A 21,385-nucleotide genomic window follows, 5' to 3' on the forward strand; every position below is an offset into this window, starting at 1 on the left:
GATATGGACCAAATGCTGGCAAATGGAACCAGATCAATTTAGAATATCTGCTCCGAGTGGCAGAGTTGGACTGAAGATTCTGTTTCTGTGTTGTATAACTCTCTGACTCTATCTGTAAAGGTAGCATATCAAGTTGTACAGTAGCTTCATTCCTCTTCCATAGAAATAATTAAGCACGTTTATTTACAAACCCAAATTTTAAAACATGCATATTTATGATTCAGTAGGGATGCCTTAAAAAAATGAGCAAACCGAAGAATTTTCTGGATTACTGCCAGGGTCAAAGTCACTGACGAACAGTATGCTTGGTTGGTAAGTAGTATCCACTATTATCAAGATATGGAAAAAGTAATGGTAAAATGAAACTGCTACAAATTTAACATTGTAGTATTATTGGCTTTTCAATCATAACTATTTCTCTCCTTTAATCACCTTACTGCTGGAGAGGCTTTGTCTAATGGAACTGCTGGATTTATGTTGCCAAATTGACCTTTTTACTTCATCGCCGTTCAGTTTTTGAACATGCAAGCAAGAGCAAAGAATTATTCTTCTGTCTTCCCCCTCCCCTCTTTATTACCACACCAAGAAAATGTTGTACTGGCCTGAATTCAAATATTCTTCCACTATTCATTACCCTTGTTCTGACTTGCTGTATGACTAAGAATCTTTAAAGCTTAAGCCCCAATGAGTCAGAGGGTAAGTTTCCATTTCTGAACTATGCAAACAGTTTTCGTCTCTGGTCAGTGCTAAATTAACTGATTTCTGCATGGAACAGGAGAGGCATTTGAATGCTGTTAGATTGTGACAACTTTTTTGGGTTCGGATCCATAGGTGGATATGTTGATAGGGAACTCGTGAGGGTATCCTGTCCAGGGTTCCATTTGCCATAAATGTCTAGTAACTCTGAGTTGAACAGAAACAGGCCAAGCAAGGGATGGCCTCTAGCACACATTGTCGATGCAGAAAATTGAAAGAATACCGATCACTTTAGTCACAAAATGCATGAAACACATCTTTTATAGAACAATATTAGTCTCTTAATGGACAGAATCTTAGGGCTTAACTTTTAAATGTGGACCAACATTATTTCCAAACACTAATGGTTTCCGAGGTCTGCCTGCCACACTATCAATTAAATTATTATCTCTGGAATCTTATCCAATCAAGGACAGGAGACAGAGCTTCATTGACTGGAAGACAAATCAGGGCACCCTAGGCTGAAGGCAGCTGGAGGTTGGAGACTGAGAGTGCACCTCAAGATGGAGGTACTCTCTGTTTTGAATGTTTAAAAATAAAAGTGCGGCCACAGTTGCCAGTCTGTCACTGTGGGACTGGAAAGAACTGTGTCTTTGCAACAGTTTGGATTGAAGGTCCAAGCAGAATGGATAAATAGAATCATTACAAGAAATTTAATGAAAAAGTCTTAAGATTGCAGGTGGAATGGTTTGTATAAATAGTAGTTCAAAAACAAATGAAATGGAACAGAGTAACTGTCAGAAATTGAGGAATTACAGTGAAAGGGAAAACTGAAATATGTTAAAATAGAAAAAGCAAAAATTGAAAAGAGAAATTTTCAGAAAGCGTGAGGGAAATATGAGAGCTGAAGAATAGACTAGGGTCAGAGCCTAAGTATGTGTTCTTTTTTCATACAAACCACACAAAGTAAAGGAACAAACTGACTAAATTGCAGGCACAAATCCATGTGCACTGTTGACATATGATACCAAAGTAACAAACAAGAATTGTGCACTATCGGAAATTTGTATTTTAAATGATTTTGCTACCAGAGGTATAGGTATATGCCTTCATTTCTCACACATCTCTCTTGAAAGTTATCCTGTAGAGGCTTGATATTCTGTCACTTCTGCTGAAGATTTTTTTTTAATGAATCAAATATTTTACTGTCATTCCATCTGTCTGGCAGGCTGACAGCCAAACATTGCAAGAACAATGATGGGCACTGAGCACATTCCTATTTTTATGAATTTCAAGTTCTAATTTTTCTTGACTGCAATTGAATTTCTCTTTTTAACAGAAAACCAATCAAGTATAAACTAAAAGTGCTTACAAATCATTGTTATATATTTGAGGTATTTATTAAAGCATATTGATGCTAACTTGACTTATGATAGTTGAAACCTTCACATGCTACTCCGATGTGTTAGCCATATCACAAATGCTTTACACAAAAAGAAGAAATTTAGCCATCCCAGAAATATCTTTAATCTTATCAGACTGGTTCAAACACTAGACTGGACCATTATTATGGGGTTCTGATGGATTATCCCTCAATCCAGTAATTGAATGCTAGATTGAATAGTTAGCTCTCTCTAACAAGTTAGAGATGCAAGTAGCATTGATGACCTAACTTTCAAAATGAATGTCCACTTATTTAAAACCATGTCCTCAGTTCTCTAAAAGTGCTTTGGAACAATGGACTACTTTTGAAGTGTAGGCAGCAGTCTTATATATCAGAAAAGTCCTTCAAAAAGTAACAGCTAAAATGAATGACCTGCTAACAGCACTTACCTTTCTTGAACCACAAGCATCAAAAGGTAACTGATCAGCACATAACAAAAGTGAGAAACTGGAGCAATGCCAGCTATCTATTCTCCTACAAATTGAATACTTGTTAATAGAAAATTTCTCCATCCAATGTAAACCTTGTTTGGCCTACAAAAATGGGGCCATTACAAGGCTGTCGACCTTGCTGTTCTTTCTCCATGCATGCTCACACCAATAGAACCATATTATAGATACAGTAGTTCCTGGAATTCAATGGTTGTGTATATGATAGCTGCCATCGTTAATCATTGACAGTAAGATTATGTTAGGCCTGCAATGAGACTGAGATAGGACATTTAGAGGGAAGTGGGTTCCTTTGATGGGTGCAATAAACCATCAAAGTATGTCCCCCTCTCCCTTACCCAAAAACTACACTCCCAGAAAAGCTGCCGGCTACTCACTTGAACTGAGAGCTCCCCTCTATGGGTAAAATAGCAACAGACACAGAATTGTGCCATTAATTGCTTGAAGCAAGCAATCTTCCCAATTCATCCACTATTCACTATAAAATGGACAACAATCTTGTATGGGCACACAGGCATCAACCAGGCCAGATACTTCCTTTTTCCGGCTTTCCCTCCATTTCACAAGGCTCCACCACCTTCAAACATATCATTGGAGGAATATAAAATCAGCCCTTATCTCTGTACTAGATAAACCAGGCAATTGATTGGTGTTTAATTCCTTGGTATGAAATAAATAGGTGTTTGACAGGGTAACGAGTTTCATCTGCAAATTGGTTTTCACTTTATTGGTAATTGGCATCATCACAAGATATAGTTCTACTTGCCTAAAAAATATTGCTGAACGTTCACTAACACTTCTCCACCCAATGTCTCAAAGGTGGAAAATATACAGATGCAAGTTACCACCCAGACAAATCTGGAGAAGATCCTTGTCCAGCTGACAAAACATTCTATTTGGAATGCTGCTCAGGACAAGGTTTTAGGTAAAATTCAGGTCTTGATAGGCCTTACAATTCCCTCATGTATGACACATATTTGTTCGGTGACCTCCTGAAATGTTTTGCAAAGTATAGTTCTTGTTATAACAAGTTGGACTTTAGTTATGCAAAGCTTGTAAGTGTGTAACCCTTGAATAAAACTCTGAACATGCTGCAATGTGGACATTAAGGGTTAAAACATTTACGAACACAATTTAATTAGAAAGCATCAAGTATGCATTTCAATAAATTCTGGATAACGTATTTTAAATATTTAAGTTTCTTTGCAAAAGTATTGTGAAAGAATCTCCATTTCAGGAGAAATGACAAGCATTACCATAAAAGGGGATAGTTGATCGTTCTCATCGTTGCTTAAGGTTCACAACAATATGTGACTTAGAAATACAATCTGTCAACTTATATATCTAAAACTTTTGTAGTACAGTCTTTTGTATGTATAGCTTTAAATAGCAAAATAACCTGCATTTAAAATGCATGTTTGAATTTCTGAGATGGCCCCAAAGCACTTTGGAGCCAATTAAATAGTTTTGAAAGATACTTCTTGCAAGTAAGGAAAACAAACTCAGTGGAAAATAAGTAGGAAACTATAGTTTTGTCCATTTTTAGTTTGTTATACATCAATTACTTCTGTTTACATAGTACTCAAAGCATTGGGGCCTAAGCTACTTCGAACAAATCTAAGGAAAATGAACACTGCGAGGGAAGAATCTATGAAGGCACTTAACTATGGAGGACAAGAATTTTAAGTATGTGATAGACCAGAAGGCAAATGTCAATTAGAGATGTTTGGATGATAGGTGAAAAGAACTTGGGGTAAGATAGAATTCAGCAGAATTTGAATATCTAGCAATCACAGAGGTTAGCAAATGATCTTTAAGGCATATTGGCATTGTTGAGATTAGAGGTGGCTAAAGCAAGTACAAGAGTTTCAGCAGCTGACCTATTGTCCAAACGTATGGATCCATGGAGGTTTAAGTTTCCATGGAGGAAAGTTTATGGGAGATATGTGTGGAAAGTTTTTTACACAAAGGGTGGTGGGTGCCTGGAATGCATTGCCAGTGGAGGTGGTAGACGCAGACGCATTAGCGTCTTTTAAGATATATTTGGACAGGTACATGGACGGGCAGGGAGGAAATGGACACAGACCGTTAGAAAATAGATGACAGGTTAGACAGAGGATCTTGATCAGCGCAGGCTTGGACGGCCGAAGGGCCTGTTCCTGTGCTGTAATTTTCTTTGTTCTTTGTTTTTTGTTCTATGGTGGTAATGGTGAAGATTTGAAATTGGAATCTCAGGTTGGGAGACAAAAATTTTTCAGTCTGAAATGGTCACTGAGAAGGACTGTGGAATCAGTAATAAGGAAATAGAGTTTATAGCAGTGGTGAAATACAATGGTTGCAATTTTCTTAATGTTCAGTGAGAAGAAGTGAGATATTAGACCAATGGTTGTACTGCATAGACGGCCCTTCTAATTCTTATCCAAGGATTCTTTATTAGTTAATTTTCTAATCCTGTCTAATGTAGAAGATATGGGTGATTTTTTTACAGCTAAATATCAGGTTCATCAAGTTTCATGAGGATTACTAGAGAGATCACTCATTGCATCTTAATAAACTCACCTCAATAATCACCTACCCCATCCCTGTGCAACCCCTCCTGCTCAATTCCAGAACCATTCTACCACTCACTAGTCTCAGAAGAACTCAATACTTACTGGATTTATGCTGAAAGGTCATAAGCCTAATGCTTTTGCCATCCTTAAAGGGCTTCAATGTACCCAGGTGAGTATAGGCATTCCAACGCTGCCTTCTTGTTTGCAGACAGTGGATCTGAAGATATCAGAGAAGGGGAAAATGGCACAGTAATCTTTGAGAAGGACCTGGAGGCCATAATGTACAGAGTGGCCCAGAGAAAATCCATTCATTTTACAAAGGACTTGCTGAGCAGACCATGCCACTAGACTCGGTCAGTCTGATCTAAAGTCAGAATTCAGATCAGTGCTGTTCCTGTAGTCTAGTGAAGTGGCTTGCTGTGCCTCGAGAAGGTCAACTACTCTTTCCACTCTGCCAAGGTACGTATCGTATTCTTCTCTCTCCTACCTCACATCACTCCGTATCATTTACAACACCCACCTCCCGCCAAGGCTGATGCTCTGCAACTCTCATTATTGCCTACAACATCTTCACTCAGTCAGTGTCATTCCCCTGACTCCAATATAGACACACACACACACACACACACACACACACATACACACACACACAGCATTACCACCAAAGGCTGTATCAGTTACATTCACCATACTCAATCCTTACCTTTCTCTCATGACAGGAGAAAACAGCCTAGAACATGAGTGAAAGAGCCCCTATCCAAAACAAAAACCAGCCTTCCTTTCATCAACTCTGTCTACACTTCCCGCTGCCTCAGGAAAGCAAACTACATGATCAAAGACCATTCCCACTCTGGTTATACTTTCTTCTACCCTCTTCCATTGTGCAGAAGGTGCAAACACTCGAAAACTCAAACCAAGAGATTTAAGAACAGCTTCTTCCCTGCTGTTATCAGACTTATGAAACAGACCTCTCATATATCAGAGTTGATTTTCTCTGCACCTTCTCTGTAGCTGTAGCACAATATTTCACATTCTGTTCTTTTAGCCTTGTATACTTATGTAAGGCATGATTTCTCTGGTTAACACACAAAACAATACTTTCCATCTCAATAGATATGACAATAATAAATCAGATCAAATCAAGTCATACCATATAAGTGGAGGTGTGCCTCCACACCTAGTGAGGCTCCTAACTCACCATGAGGAGAGAATCATATCAGTCACAGGAGAAGACCATTCCTATGAGGGACAGAATTTTCTCCTTGTAGTGGATGAGATGACCCTACTTTGCCACCTGAGTATATACCACTCTTCACTTTGCTGCAACACTCACAATAACCCACTATAAATGCCATTCATTGCACACCACTTCTCAAACAACATCCACGATGCATTCAATCCTTTATGTCTTGCAGGTGCCAACAGAAGTGTCACAGATCATGTGGAACCTGCCACAAGGGATTTCCTCGAACTCGAGCAGAGATTTCTATGACCCCAGAGGAAGTATTGATCACCCAGACTCCTGCAGCTCAACACCTTCCCCCCAACACTCCTGCTGACTCAGATACTAAATCCCTAGTGCGAACATCAGGTGTAAAACAATTGGGAGCACAAACTGGTGAACACCTTACTGTGACAACTGTACAATCTTAATGTAAAAGCACCCAAGGCTACTGGTAATAGAAGGACTGCTCAGTCCAGACTCCTGCTCAACACTAGGCTTGGATAACAAGACATTTGGAACATCTAGTCAAGATGAAGGAGGAAGCTTATTTAAGGTTGGGGAAGCAAGGATCAGACAGGGCTCTAGAGGCCTACATGGTAGCCAGGAAAGAACTGAAGAATGGACTTAGGAGAGCTATAAAGGGGGTATGAGAAAACCTTGGTGGGTAGGATCAAGGACAATCCTAAAGCTTTCTATGTTTATGTGAGGAACAAGAGGATGGCCAGAGTGAGGATACAGCCAATCAGGGATTGTGGAGGGAACTCGCGCGCTGAGTCAGAGGAGTTAGGGGAGGTCCTTAATGAATACTTTGCTTCAGTATTCACCAGTGAGAGGGACCTTGACATCTGTCAGGACAGCATGAAACAGGCAGATCTGCTCTAATGGGTTGATGTTAGGAAGGAGGATGTGCTAGAAAGTTTGAAAAAGCTGAGGATGGGCAAGTCCCCGGGTCAGACAGGATGTACACAAGGTTTCTACGGGAGTTGAGGGAAGAGATTGTTGCCCCACAATGATCTTTGTGTCCTCAGTGTCCACTAGAGTAGTACCAGAAGATTGGAGGGTGGCAAATGTCATTCCCTGGTTCAAGAAAGGGAATAGGGATAATCCTGGAAAATACCAACTGCTCAGTCTTACTTCTGTGGTGGGCAAATTATTGGAGAGGATTCTGAGAGATGGTATTTATGATTATTTGGAAAAACACAATTTGATTAGAAATAGCCAGCATGGCTCTGTGAGGGGTAGGTCATGCCTTACAAGTGTTATTGAATTCTTTGAGGATGTGACAAAATACATTGAGGATGGTAGAGCAGTGGATGTGGTGTGTATGGACTTTAGCAAGGCATTTGATAAGGTGCACATGGTTGGCTCATTCAGAAAGTAAGGAAGCATGGGATTCAGGGAAATTTGGCTGCCTGGATTCGAAGCTAGCTGTACAATTGAAGACAGAGGGTGGTAGTTTAAGGGAAATATTCAGCCTGGAGCTCAGTGACCAGTGGTGTTCCACAGGGATCTGCTCTGGGACCTCTGCTTTTTGTGATCTTTATAAATGGCCTGGATGAGAAAGTGGAAAGAATGGTTTAATAAGTTTGCCGATGACACAAAGGTTGGTGGAGTTGTGGATAGTGTAACTGGCTGTTGTAGGTTGCAATGGGAAATTGACAGGATATAGAGCTGGGCAAAGAAGTGGCAGATGGAATTCAACCCAGAAAAGCGTAAAGTGATTAATTTTAGAAGGTCGAATTTGAATGCAGAATACAGGGTTAAAGGCAGGATTCTCGGCAGTGTGGAGAAACAGAGGGGTTTTGGGGCCCACGTCCATAGAAGCCTCAAAGTCGCTACCCAAGTTGATAGGGTTGTAAATAAGGCGTATGGTATGTCGGCTTTCATTGGCAGGGGAATCGAGTTGAAGAGCCGCGAGCTTATGCTGCAGCTCTAAAAAACTCTGATTAGACCACACTTGGAATAGTGTGTTCAGTTTTGGTCACCTCATTATAGAAAAGAAGTGGAAGCTTTAGAGAGGGTGCAGAGGAGATATACCAGGATGCTGCCAGGACTGGACGGCAGGTCTTATGAGGAAGAGTTGAGGGAGCTATGGCTTTTCTCATTGGAGGGAGGAAGGATGAGAGGTGACTTGATAGAGGCGTACAAGATGATAAAGCAGCATAGATAGAGTGGATAGTCAGAGACATTTTCCCAGGGTGGAAATGACTATTATGATGGGGCATAATTTTAAGGTGATTGGAAGAAGGTGGGGGGGAGATGTCAGAGGTAGATTATTTACACAGAGAGTGGTGGGCATGTGGAATGAGCTGCGGCAGTGGCCATGGAATCTTTAGAGATTTTAGTACTTTAGAGACTTTTAAGTGACTATTAGATAGGCACATGAAGGATAGTAAAATGTAGGACATGCAGGATAGTTTGATCTTCGTAGAATAATAGGTTGGCACAACTTGTTCTGTGTTATGTTCACAACACATTCTATGTTCTATGTTCAACATCCACTCTGACTTTGTTGTCGAGAATTCTTGTCATCTAGACTGCACACAGCAGATGATATGATAGAAAGCTGCATATTAATGAAGTGAAAAGAGTAATTATTAATGTCATTTTAAATAATAACTCCCCTTCTAAAGGTAACTCAATGCGGCAAGAAATTTACCTCTTTGGTAAAAAAATTCAACAAGTTATTCTCAACATCAAGACAGGTCTTTCTGGAATTTTCATGTGGTTCTGTCACATTTTCCATCATAGCCCACACACCCTAATAGGATTCTGCCTTATGTAAGTCTGATCAATCAAAATTAACCCTAACAGTCACCTGTATTTTGGTTTAGTGCATTTGTTCCTAGCAGTGAGTAAACCTAACATTTCAGTGATGTATTACCAAGATACATGATGTATTGCAGCTTCACAGCAGATAGAAAAATGTACAAAAAATAGCTGTCAATCCAGCAATGAAAAGGTTAAAGAGGCACAAGAATACAGATTGTTTAGTTATTATAGCGGTTTTACTGCAATGAAAATGTGCAACTTGGCAACTAAATACCTCTGCTAACTAAAAATTCCCTTCTGGCTATTGTTAACGAGGACATAATGAAAGAAAAACAGACGCTAATAAAATGTTGACAATTTTATGTTTTGGTTCCACCCCTCAATGTGAAGTATTTGACTCTTAACACTGCTTGTTCTGAGGGTCAGTGTGGACTTGTTGGGCTGAAGGGCCTGATTCCATACTAAAGGGATTCTACTATCTATGATCTATTCCCAGTTTCGATGTGCTACATTCCAGGCAAGTGATTCAGCAACCACCACAGCTTTTGCTGTCTGAGAGCATGCAGAATCAGTTATGAGCACAGTGGTGATGCTTGGAACAGGAACCATTGTGGAAACTCACAGCTGAGCAAAGTTCATTGGATAATAAATCCAGTTGATCAAACTTGATTGAAAATAGACAGTGGTGTCATGGTGATTATAATTAATGTGATGAGTTTAATATCAGAATTTAATGTAATGATCTAACTTTCTTAATGTGAGCATTGGCATCTCTTTAGCAATGACATACTGAACTGAGGGTATGCAGTTGTTGAGTCTTGCAGTTTTAATAACAATATTTTTATTGAACAAATGCTGCAATTGATTGAGTTTCCCATGGTGTTTAATGGAATTATATAAGCAAAATAGCTGAGAATGTTAAACTCTTGTTCAAAATAACATTTTTTTTAAGTCAAATTTTTTGACTACAAATGGAACAATTCAACTCCATAAACATACCCAGGCATTTACAACACTACAGCAGGTTACAGCACCATCCTGCACTGCGTTGACTGATAAGACTTGGGTTCTGGCCACATTCCTCCACATGTTGAGCTCCCAATCAAAGCTGTGCTGTTTGGAGACAGTCTGAGCAGGAACTCAAGGAAAGGAATCTAAATTATGGAACAAGGAGTAAATCAGTGAAATACCACTTCTAAGGCCGAACCCATAAACAAGGTGCATGCAATTTTTCCGCCAAAGGACTTCCTAATTTATTTAGCAAGAACTAAACATGCAAAGCTATGGAATGTTCAACAAGTCTGTCAAATTTTAGTTACAGGGTTCTGCCTTACATTTTATGCTTTTAATTTCCTTTGTGTTCTATATAATATTAGTGCTAAAAATTCTGTCAAAGTAACAGTAAGATTAATAAGGTCACCACTTTTCTAGGCACAAGTGTTACAGCACAGAAATCACACAGCTGGAGATGTGGCCTTTGCCATCAGCTTCACAAAATGACATTTCACGGGCTCCTCAATCAGAATAATTGATATCCATTAATTCCCTGTACCTGTACAGTAGATACAAAGTAAACTTGCTACCAAAATTTCAGTCATTTCATGTTAACATAACCTTTAATGACAATGATAACACAGTGTGGAGCCAGAGGAACACAGCAGACCAGGCAGCATCAGAGGAGCAGGAAAGCTGTCATTTTGAGTCAGGACCCTTCTTCAGAAATGGGGGAGGGGCAAGGTAGCTCCAAAATTAAAGGGAGAGGAGAGGTGGTGCTGGGGAAGGCAGGTGGGAGAGTGATAGATGAGTGCAGGTAGGCACTGGTGGGGTTTTGTCAGTGAGGTGGGAGGGGTGGATAGGTGGGAGAGAAGACAGATAGATGGTGTCAGGTCAAGGAAGTGGGGCATAAGAATCAGGAACAGAGCATAGGGGCTCTACAAAGCAGTCTCCGAGCCCCAGCTTGGTCACACCAATGTAGAGGAGGCTACATTAGGAGCAGTAGATGCAATAGATCACACTGACAGACGTGCAGGTGAATCTCTGTCTGATATGGAAGGTTTATTTGGTGCCTTGGATGGAGGTGAGGGGGGAGGTATAGGGGCAGGTGTAGCACTTCATGTAGTTGCAGGCAAAGGTGTCAAGGGTGGTGGGGCGAGTGGGGAGGGTGGACCAGACGAGGGAGCCGTGGAGTGAGTGGTCCCAACAGAAAGCAAATAGGGGTGGGGAGGGAAATAGCTCTTTGGTTATGGGGTCATATTGTAGGTGGTGGAAGTGGCAGAGAATGATATGTTGCTGTGCTCCTCTAACTCCACACTTTAGCTTCAGCATCGGCAGTTCTTACTATCTCTGAGTGAGTTATAACCCCAATGCGAAACCTCTTCTAAGGATGCCCACCATAAAGAAGTTACCCTCCACCCTCCGGAAAGACCTCAGTGGATCTCTCTCCCACTGCAACCCCCTTGTAATCTCTTCAGCCCTGAAAGTGCTCGAACACGCACTGAAGCAAACCAGGTACTACAGGCACATTGCCTTTCTCAGTACCTGCCGATGGAACTGGATCATAGAACATAGAACATAGAACAGTACAGCACAGTACAGGCCCTTCGGCCCACAATGTTGTGTCAACCTATGATCCTACTAAGGCCAATCTATCCTGCATATGCGACATTTTACTATCCTTCATGTGCCTATCCAAGAGTTGCTTAAAAGTCTCTAAAGCATCTGACTCCACTACCACTGCTGGCAGCGCATTCCATGCGCCCACCACGCTCTGTATGAAGAACCTACCTCTAACATCTCACCTATATGTTCCTCCAATCACCTTAAAATTATGTTCCCTCGTCATAGTCATTTCCACCTGGGGAAAAAGTCTCTGACTATCCACTCTATCTATGCCTCTCATCATCTTGTATACCTCTATCAAGTCACTTCTCATCCTTCTTTCCTCCAATGAAAAAAGCCCTAGCTCCTACAAACTTTCCTCATGGGACCTGCCCTCTAGTCCAGGCAGCATCCTGGTAAATCTCCTCTGCACCCTCTCCAAAACTTCTACATCTTACATCTTTCTTATAATGAGGTGACCAGAACTGAACACAATATTCCAACGGTGGTTTAATCAGAGTTTTATAGAGCTGCAGCATAACTTCACGGCTCTTAAACTCAATTCCCTGCCAATGAAAGTCAACACACCATCTGCCTTATTTATAACCCTATCAACTTATGTCGCAACTTTGAGGGGTCTATGGACTTGGGCCCCAAAACCCCTCTGTTTGTCCACACTGCCGAGAATCCTGCCATTACCCTGTATTCTGCATTCAAATTTGACCTTCTGAAATGAATCACTTCACACTTTTCTGAGTTAAATTCCATCTGCCACTTCTTTGCCCAGCTCTATATCCTGTCAATTTCCCGTTGCAACCTACAACAGCCATTTACACTATCCAAAACTCCACCATCCTTTGTGCCATCAGCAAACATATGAACCCACCCTTCCACTTCCTCATCCAAGTCATTTATAAAGATCACAAAGAACAGATGTCCCAGACAGATCTCTGCAGAACACCACTGGTCACCAAGCTTCAGGCTGAATACTTTCTGTAAACTGACAACCAGTTTTGTATCCAGACAGCCAAATTTCCCTGAATCCCATGCTTCCTTCATTTCTGAATGAGCCAACCATGTGCACCTTATCAAATGCCTTGCTAAAATTCATAAACACCACATCCACTTCTGTACTTTCACCAATGTGTTTTGTCACATCCTTAAAGATTTCAATAACACTTGTGAGGCATGATCTGCCCCTCACAAAGCCATGCTGACTATTTCTCATCAAGCTGTATTTTTCCAAATAATCATAAATACTATCTCTCAGAATCCTCTCCAATAATTTGCCCACCACAGAAGTAAGACTGAGCAGTCGGTATTTTCCAGGATTATCCCTATTCACTTTCTTGAACAAGTGAATGACATTTGCTACTCTCCAATCTTCTGGTACTACTCCAGTGGACAGTGAGGACACAAAGATCATTGTGGGGCAACAATCTCTGCTCGTTTCCTGTGGAAACCTTGGGTGTATCCCATCTGGCCCAAGGGACTTATCTATCCTCAGCTTTTTCAAACTTTGTAGCACATCCTCCTACCTAACATCAACATGTTTGAGCACATTTGCTTGTTTCATGCTGCCCTCACAGATGTCATGGTGTCTTACACTGATGAACACTGAAGCAAAGTATTCATTAAGGACCTCCCCTAACTCCTGTGATTCCACGCATAAGTTTCCTCCACTATCCCTGACTGGCCCTACCCTCATTCCGGCCATCCTCTTGTTCCTCACATAAGCATAGGAAGCCTTGTTGTTTTTCTTGATCCTACCTACCAAGGTTTTCTCATACCTCCTTCTTGCTCTGTATCATCCCAAATGGCCTGCAATTTACAGGCAGGCCATCCTAATTTGGCGCTGACTGCAACAGCCTCTACATACAGAGATAATGGGAACTGCAGATGCTGGAGATTCCAAGATAATAAAATGTGAGGCTGAATGAACACAGCAGGCCAAGCAGCATCTCAGGAGCACAAAAGCTGACGTTTCGGGCCTAGACCCTTCATCAGAGAGGGGGATGGGGGGAGGGAACTGGAATAAATAGGGAGAGAGGGGGAGGCGGACCGAAGATGGAGAGTAAAGAAGATAGGTGGAGAAGGTGTAAGTGGGGAGGTAGGGAGGGGATAGGTCAGTCCAGGGAAGACGGACAGGTCAAGGAGGTGGGATGAGGTTAGTAGGTAGCTGGGGGTGCGGCTTGGGGTGGGAGGAAGGGATGGGTGAGAGGAAGAACCGGTTAGGTTCCTAACCGGTTCTTCCTCTCACCCATCCCTTCCTCCCACCCCAAGCCGCACCCCCAGCTACCTACTAACCTCATCCCACCTCCTTGACCTGTCCGTCTTCCCTGGACTGACCTATCCCCTCCCTACCTCCCCACTTACACCCTCTCCACCTATCTTCTTTACTCTCCATCTTCGGTCCGCCTCCCCCTCTCTCCCTATTTATTCCAGTTCCCTCCCCCCATCCCCCTCTCTGATGAAGGGTCTAGGCCCGAAACGTCAGCTTTTGTGCTCCTGAGATGCTGCTTGGCCTGCTGTGTTCATCCAGCCTCACATTTTATTAGCCTCTACATACAGATTGGTTTTATCTGCAGCTCCTCAAGCACACACTCTCAGTAATGTGCCAGCCTCTTCTGGCCCTTCAATCAAGCTTGCCCCAGCTCAGAGCCTCCCTCTCCCAGATCAGCTAAGGACCTCTCCTGGTTTTCATTTTTCACAGGATCCACAACCTTAACCAACAATTTTCCTCCACCTTATCTGACATTAAAAACTGTAAATACAGTAAATTTACTGGTGCCTGCTACCAAGCACAGGCCTCTTCCACACACCAAGTCCTCAATCCTACCCAGGGTCTCCCCCACAATGTGCCCACCTCCATTAACCATGTGGTCACCACCACCTTTTCCGCTGATGCCACCGACTTCGTCACTTCCGATACTGCAAACCATGCCACCGCTGCTGCCACGCTCACCACGGACATTGCCACTTCCATCGCTGACACCAAGAGCACTGCCGAAGCCCCCTACTCAACGACACCACTGTCAACACGATTCCTGCTGCCGACATCAAGGGCTACGTCACTTCCGCCGATGATGTCGATGTCACCCCACCCACCGCCAACGTCATCGCACCCACTGGTGATGTCACCACTAATTCCACCCCCATAAACACCAGCTCTACGCCCAGTCCCAGCCCCAAGCCCTGTCAAGTCTTCACCATCCCCCTAGGCCTCCCCTTCACTGAAAATAAATAGTCTGTCCTCAGCAAAGGATTCACCTTCATTGCCCTCCACCCACACATTAATGAATTCCGTTCATGTTTGGATGTCGAACAAAATTTCTGCCACCTCCGCCTCTGCACCTATTTCTTTAACCGTAAGTCTAACCGACCCTCTGCAGACTCCTTCACCTGCCTCCAACACACCCCATTTTCCTGGGCACCACCCCAAAGCTTCCTACTCTCCCTCAATCTATTCATCTCCAACTGCCGCTGTGGCATCAATCGCCTCAACTCTCCACTCCTCTCACTCACTCCAACCTCTCCCCAACATAACATGCAGCCCTCCGCTGCCTCTGCTCCAACTCTAACCTCACTATCAAACCCATGGATAAGGGAGGCGCAGTAGTGGTACAGCGCACTGACCTTAACATAGCCGAACCCAGGTGCCAACTCTCTGACACCTCCTCATACTGCCCCCCTCCTTCATGACCCCACCCCTGACCACCAAAACATCATCTCCCAGACTATCCATAACTTCAGCCACTCAGATTACCTCCCGCTCACAGCCTCTAAACTCATTGTTCTCCAACCCTGCACCGCCTGTTTCTATTTCCTTCCCAAAATCCATAAACCCGACTGCCCTGGTTGACCCATTGTCTCCACCTGCTTCTACCCCACCAAACTTATCTCCCCTTACCTTGACTCTGTTTTCTCCCTCCGGTCCAGGAACTCACCATCTACATCCAGGGCACTACCCATACACTCCATCTCCTCCAAGACTTCCAATTTCTTGGCCTCCAGCACCTCATCTTCATTCTGGACATTGAATCCCTGTACACTTGCATTTCCCATGCAGGTGGCCTAAAGGCCCTTTGCTTCTTCCTCTCCCACAGGCCCAATCAGACCCCTTCACTGACACCCTCATCCACTTAGCCAAACTCATCCCTACCCTGAACAACTTATCGTTCAAGTCTTCCGACTTCTACAGACCAAGAGGTTGGCCATGGGGCCCCACATGGGCCCAAGCTCTGCCTGCCTATTTGTCGGATATGTGGAACAGTCCCTCTTCCGCTGCTACAGTGGCCCTATCCCCCACCTCTTCCTCTGCTACATCACCACCTCGTGCTCCCCCAAGGATCTTGAACAGTTTATCAACTTTACTAACACTTTCACCCCAACCTCAAGTTCATTTGGACCATCGCTGATACTTCTCTCTTCTTCTTGGACCCCTTCTCTGTCTCCATCTCTGGTGACCATCTTGAAACCAACACCCATTTCAAGCCCACCGACTCCCATAGGTACCTAGATTACACCTCCTCTCACCCACCTTCCTGAAAGAATGCATTCCCTTACTCCTAACTCATCTGCATCTGCCGTGTCTGGGATATTCCACTCCCAAACATCCCAGACATTTTCTTATTTCAAGGACCGCTACTTTGCGCCCCCCACCTCCAAAATACTCTCAATTGCATCTCTTGCATTTCCCACATTTCTGCCCTCACATCTGCTCCCCCCAATAAAAACAAAACAGAATCCCCCTTCTCCTCATGTATTACCTCACTAACCTCCATATTCAACTGTCAATTTCGCCGCCTACAATCTGATCCCACAACCAAGACTTTATTTCTATCCCCACCCATATATGCCTTAAGTAGGGACTGCACCTTCCGTGACACACTTGTCTGCTCCACACTCCCCACCAGCCCCACCACCCCTGGCACCTTTCCCTACAATCTCAGGAAGTGCTACACCTGCCCCTACATCTCCCCCATCACCTCCATCCAAGATACCAAACAAACGTTTCACATCAGATAGAGGTTGACCTGCACATCCATCAATGTGGTCTACTGCATCCACTGCTCCTGATGTGGCCTCCTCTACATCAATGAGACCAAGCGGAGGCTCGGAGATCGCTTTGTACAGCACCTCTGCTCTGTTTGTGACAAACGACAATACCTTTCCAATCGCTAACCATTTCAACTGCCCCGCCCCTGCAACTTCCCACTCCCTGGACGGCATGTCCATCCTGGGCTTCCTCCTCCTTTACAAGAAAATTTTCTGATTCAGTATGTGGATGTACCTACTGGAGGAGGAGCAAAACGTGATCTACTTCTGGGAAGTAAGGCAGGCCTTAGGTGTCAGTGGGAGAGAACTTTGGGACCAGTGATCATAATTCTATTAGTTTTAAAATAGTGATGACATAGAATAGATCAGATCTAAAAGTTAAAGTTCTAAATTGCAGGAAGGCCAATTCTAATGGTATTGGGCAAGGACTTGGTAGGGAGCAGGGGGCAAAGGTTCACAGGTAAAGGTACGGCTAGAAAGTGGGAAGCCTTCAAAAATGAGATAACAAGAGTCCAGAGACAGTATGTTCCTGTTAGTGTAAAGGGCAAGGCTGGTAGCTGGAGGGAATGTTGGAGGGAATGTTGAATGACTAAAGAACTTGAGGTTTTGGTCAAGAAAATGAAGGGAGCATATGTCAGGTATAGACTGTTGGGATTGAGTGTGTGGAACCACAATAGAAGGAGAAGGTACTAACTGAGTATTTTGCTTCAGTTTTTACTATGGAGAAGTACATGGAAGATAGAGAACATGAGGGAAATAAATAGCAGCATCTTGAAAAATCTCCATATTACAGAGGAGGAGGTGCTGGACATCTTAAAACACATAGAGGTAGATAAATCCCCAGGACCTGATCAGGTGTACCCTAGAACTCTGTGGGAAGTTAGGGAAATGGTTGCTGGGCCCTTTGCTGAGGCATTTGTATCATTGACAGCCATAGGTGAGGTAACAGAAGACTGGGTGTTGGCTAACATGGTGCCACTATTTTAGAAAGTTGGTAAGAAGCCAAGGAACTATAGACTGGTGAGACGGACATCAGTGGTGAACAAGTTGTTGGAGATAATCCTAAAGGACAGGCTTTACGTGTATTTGGAAAGGCAAGGACTGATTAGGGATAGTCAACTTGACTTTGCATGTGGGAAATTGTGTCTCAATAACTTGATTGGATTTTTGAAGAAGTAATAAAGAGAACTAATGAAGGCAGAGTGGTGGATGTGATCTATACGGACTGCACTAAAGTGTGCAGTAAGGTTCCTTATGGTAGACTGGTTAGCAAGGTTAGATCACATGAACTACAGGTCAAACTAGCCATTTGATTACAAAACTGATTTGAAGTTAGGAGACAGAGGGTGGTGGTGGAGGGTTGCTTTTCATACTGGATGCCTGTGCCCAGTGGTGTGCCACAAGGATTGGTGCTGGGGAACTGCTTTTTAGCATTTATATAAATGGAATTAAAGGAGCTACAGTTAGTAAGTTTCCAGGTGACACCAAAGTTTGTGATGTAGCAGACAGTGAAGAAGAGTACAATGGGACTTTGATCAGATGGGCCATGGGCCCAGGAGTGGCAGACGGAGTTTAATTTAGATATATGTGAGGTGCTGCATATTGGAAAGGCAAATCAGGCTGGACTTTGACACTTAGAGATAAGTCCGTGAGAGTGTTGCTGAACAAAGAGTCCTTGGAGTGCAGGTTCATATTTCCATGTAAGTGGAGTTGCAGGTAGACAGGATAGCTAAGAAGGCCTTGGGATACCTGCCTTTATTGGTCATTGCACAGAGTAAAGGAGTTGGGAGGACATGTTCCAGCTGTACAGGACATTTGTTAGGCCTCTTTTGGAATGCTGCATTCAATTCTGATCTCACTCTTATAGGAAGGATGTTGTGAAACTTGAAAGGATTCGGGAAAGATTTACCAAGGATGTTGTTAGGATTGGAGGGTTTGAGCTAAAGGGAGAGCTGTATAAACTGGAGCTATATTCCCTGGAATATCAGAGGCTGAGGAGTGACCTTATAGAAATTTATAAATTCATGAGGGGCATGGATAGGGTGACTAGTCATGGCCTTTTCCCCAGAGTAAGGGAGTCCAAAACTAGAGGGCAAAGGTTTAAGGTGAGAGGGGAAAGATGTCAACGGGACCGAAGGGGCAACCTTTTCTTGCAGAGGATGGTGCATGTATGAATGAACTGCTGGAGGAGGTGGTGGAGGTTGGTCCAATTACAACATGTGCTGCTTGGCCTGCTATGTTCATCCAGCTCTACACCTTGTTATCTCTTGTAAAAGTCATTTGGGTTGAAACATGAATAGGAAGAATTTAGAAGGATATGGGATAAATGCTGGCAAATAAGACTAGATTAACATCTGTTCAGCATGAACGAGTTGGACCGAGGGTCTGTTTCCATGCTATGACTGTATGATTCTGTGACTGTCACAATCTACATAAATATTACAGTTAATTTGTTTACAACAGAGTTCAAACAAATAGCAATAAATGCACTAGATGGCATTTTTTTGAGGGATAAAGAACAACCAGAGCATTAGGAAAACTTGTTTGCCTTCGCTCAGATAACATCATGGGATCTTTTATGCCTTCTTTTGCAGGCAGTGGGTTTTATGACTTTCAAAAGGCAGGCCACTTGCTGCAGAAGCATGAAATATCAGCCTAGACTGTGTGCCTAATTTACTTGAGTGGGGTTGGTGTTCAGTGAGAACAAGTTCAATTTGTTCAACTAATACATGTGAATGTAAAAATAGATTCATGTTGTAGTCATTAAAAATGGTTTGGTTTGGTGATTGAAATTAGTTTATCTGAGGAAAGAGAAAGGGGCATAGTACAATGTTAGACAATCATGGATCAGACTTTCTAGTTGCCATGAAAATCGGATGGCGTATGGAGCTCAATATTGATCGATTGAAAAAGTACAGGACAAGTAGAAGATAATAAAGTGAAAAAAAAATTAACGGTTGCAACACAATGTATGATGGATATGGTGCAGTACAATATATGTTTTGGAGTTGACTCGCACATTCAATTCTAATCCCCCAGATGAAAGCTTGTTATAATAAGTAGACTCTGAAGTTTATTTTTGGTCTCAGCTATAAATGTGGCACCCAACATGTACTGTAAATTGGATGAATATTCCAATCCAAAACAGTTGGGGTTCATTCAAATGAGATCAACAGTTTATTATACAGCACAGATCTCAGATTTAAATGGGAAGTTGTCTTTGTCCCTGTTAATTAATTCCTTTAATGACCAATAGAATTTTGTGCAGCCTATTTAAGCAGATTAACTGATCCATTCATCTGGTTCGAATTCGTGCACATTTGACCTTTGAGTGTGATATGCCATTGTCTATTTGGATTGTACTATTGTATAAAATTCACTTTTAACTGTAACTTACTTCACAAAATTAGCTGAACCCCCTGTGGAATCATTATGCAATTGAAGTCAGTTTTACTGCACTCAATATGGTTACACACAACAGAAGTTAAAAGTTATATCCCACATCAATGAGAAGCAGAGGGCAAAATTTTACCTGGCGATGGTCTAGAATACATTTTTAAAAATTTGCAATTGAAGTACCTTTTATCTTTCTGTCACCAAACTATTTCACGAGCATAGGAAAGGACAAATAGGTTCAAACTAAAGGTTGCAAAACTGTGCACAAACGTAATGAGTACTGACTTTCTTTACCTCCCATCAAAAAAACTGAGAGTCAGTTGTTCAGATTTGAAAACAAATGGTCGCTAAATGGTCAACCCAGGACAACTCAAAAGCACTCATAGGAAAAATTATTGCTTCTAAACACAAAACAAAGCTGTTTTCAATATTATGAAGAGTTACCTGTGCCCAGACTTCTCTCAGCTTACCATTTCCTTTCCCCAGTTGGTATAAAGTCAGAAGGAAGCCTGAGTGATGTCATCACACTTTATCTGGCAATGAACCCACCTACTGGCAGAAAAAAAACAAGCCTTAATTTCTTAAGCTACAAGCCTTGTAATTTTTCAAAAAAACTTTTAAATGGACCACAGCAGTGAAGTGTCAATAACATGGAAAAAATGAAGGCAATCTTAGCAAAACAGGAAACTGAAAGAACAGAGAAATAAAACAAATGAAATAAATAAAAAACTGCACTGCACTCCACATTTAAAAGAAATTGACCTGCGAAGAGAAACAGAAGGTGAATGCGTAATTATGGACTGAGTATCCAGGGACATATTAATTAAGTTAGATGCTGTGAAAACATTGTATACCATTCTAATTTACAGATCAAGCAATAGATGAGGCCAAGAAGAGAGCTCTAAAATGAGGGGCTTCACAGAATTGACATATCCTGTCTTTCTGCTGACAATCAAAATGATCCAGAAAAGATCTGGGAAGATCTCGATGACCTGCTCAAGGTAAGAGTTAACTTCATGTTGACAGATTTCAATTCATGTCATAGAGGAAACAAACCTGAGAGTCCACTGACCAGTTCTTGGAAGGCACTGTGGCAAAGGGTCTGAATGAGACCTTTCTAAAGAGAAGACATCGGAGAGACTCACTGAGATAGTCATCTTTGACGAAGGATCTTTGGGCAAGAAAAAGGAGCACA

The 21,385-nt window shown here is 42.4% G+C and overlaps 1 long non-coding RNA gene across 1 annotated transcript in view; it reads left to right on the forward strand.

The window, feature by feature from the left end:
- The first annotated feature begins 222 nt into the window (after window positions 1-222).
- LOC125460707 (uncharacterized) overlaps window positions 223-21,385 on the forward strand; it is a 34,028-nt gene continuing 12,865 nt past the window's right edge. The window contains exons 1-2 of the long non-coding RNA XR_007249320.2: window positions 223-312; window positions 21,060-21,191. This is a non-coding gene — a long non-coding RNA (uncharacterized LOC125460707). The remainder of the gene's footprint in view (window positions 313-21,059; window positions 21,192-21,385) is intronic.

This window comes from Stegostoma tigrinum, chromosome 18 (assembly GCF_030684315.1).
Source record: "Stegostoma tigrinum isolate sSteTig4 chromosome 18, sSteTig4.hap1, whole genome shotgun sequence".
Taxonomy (NCBI): domain Eukaryota; kingdom Metazoa; phylum Chordata; class Chondrichthyes; order Orectolobiformes; family Stegostomatidae; genus Stegostoma; species Stegostoma tigrinum.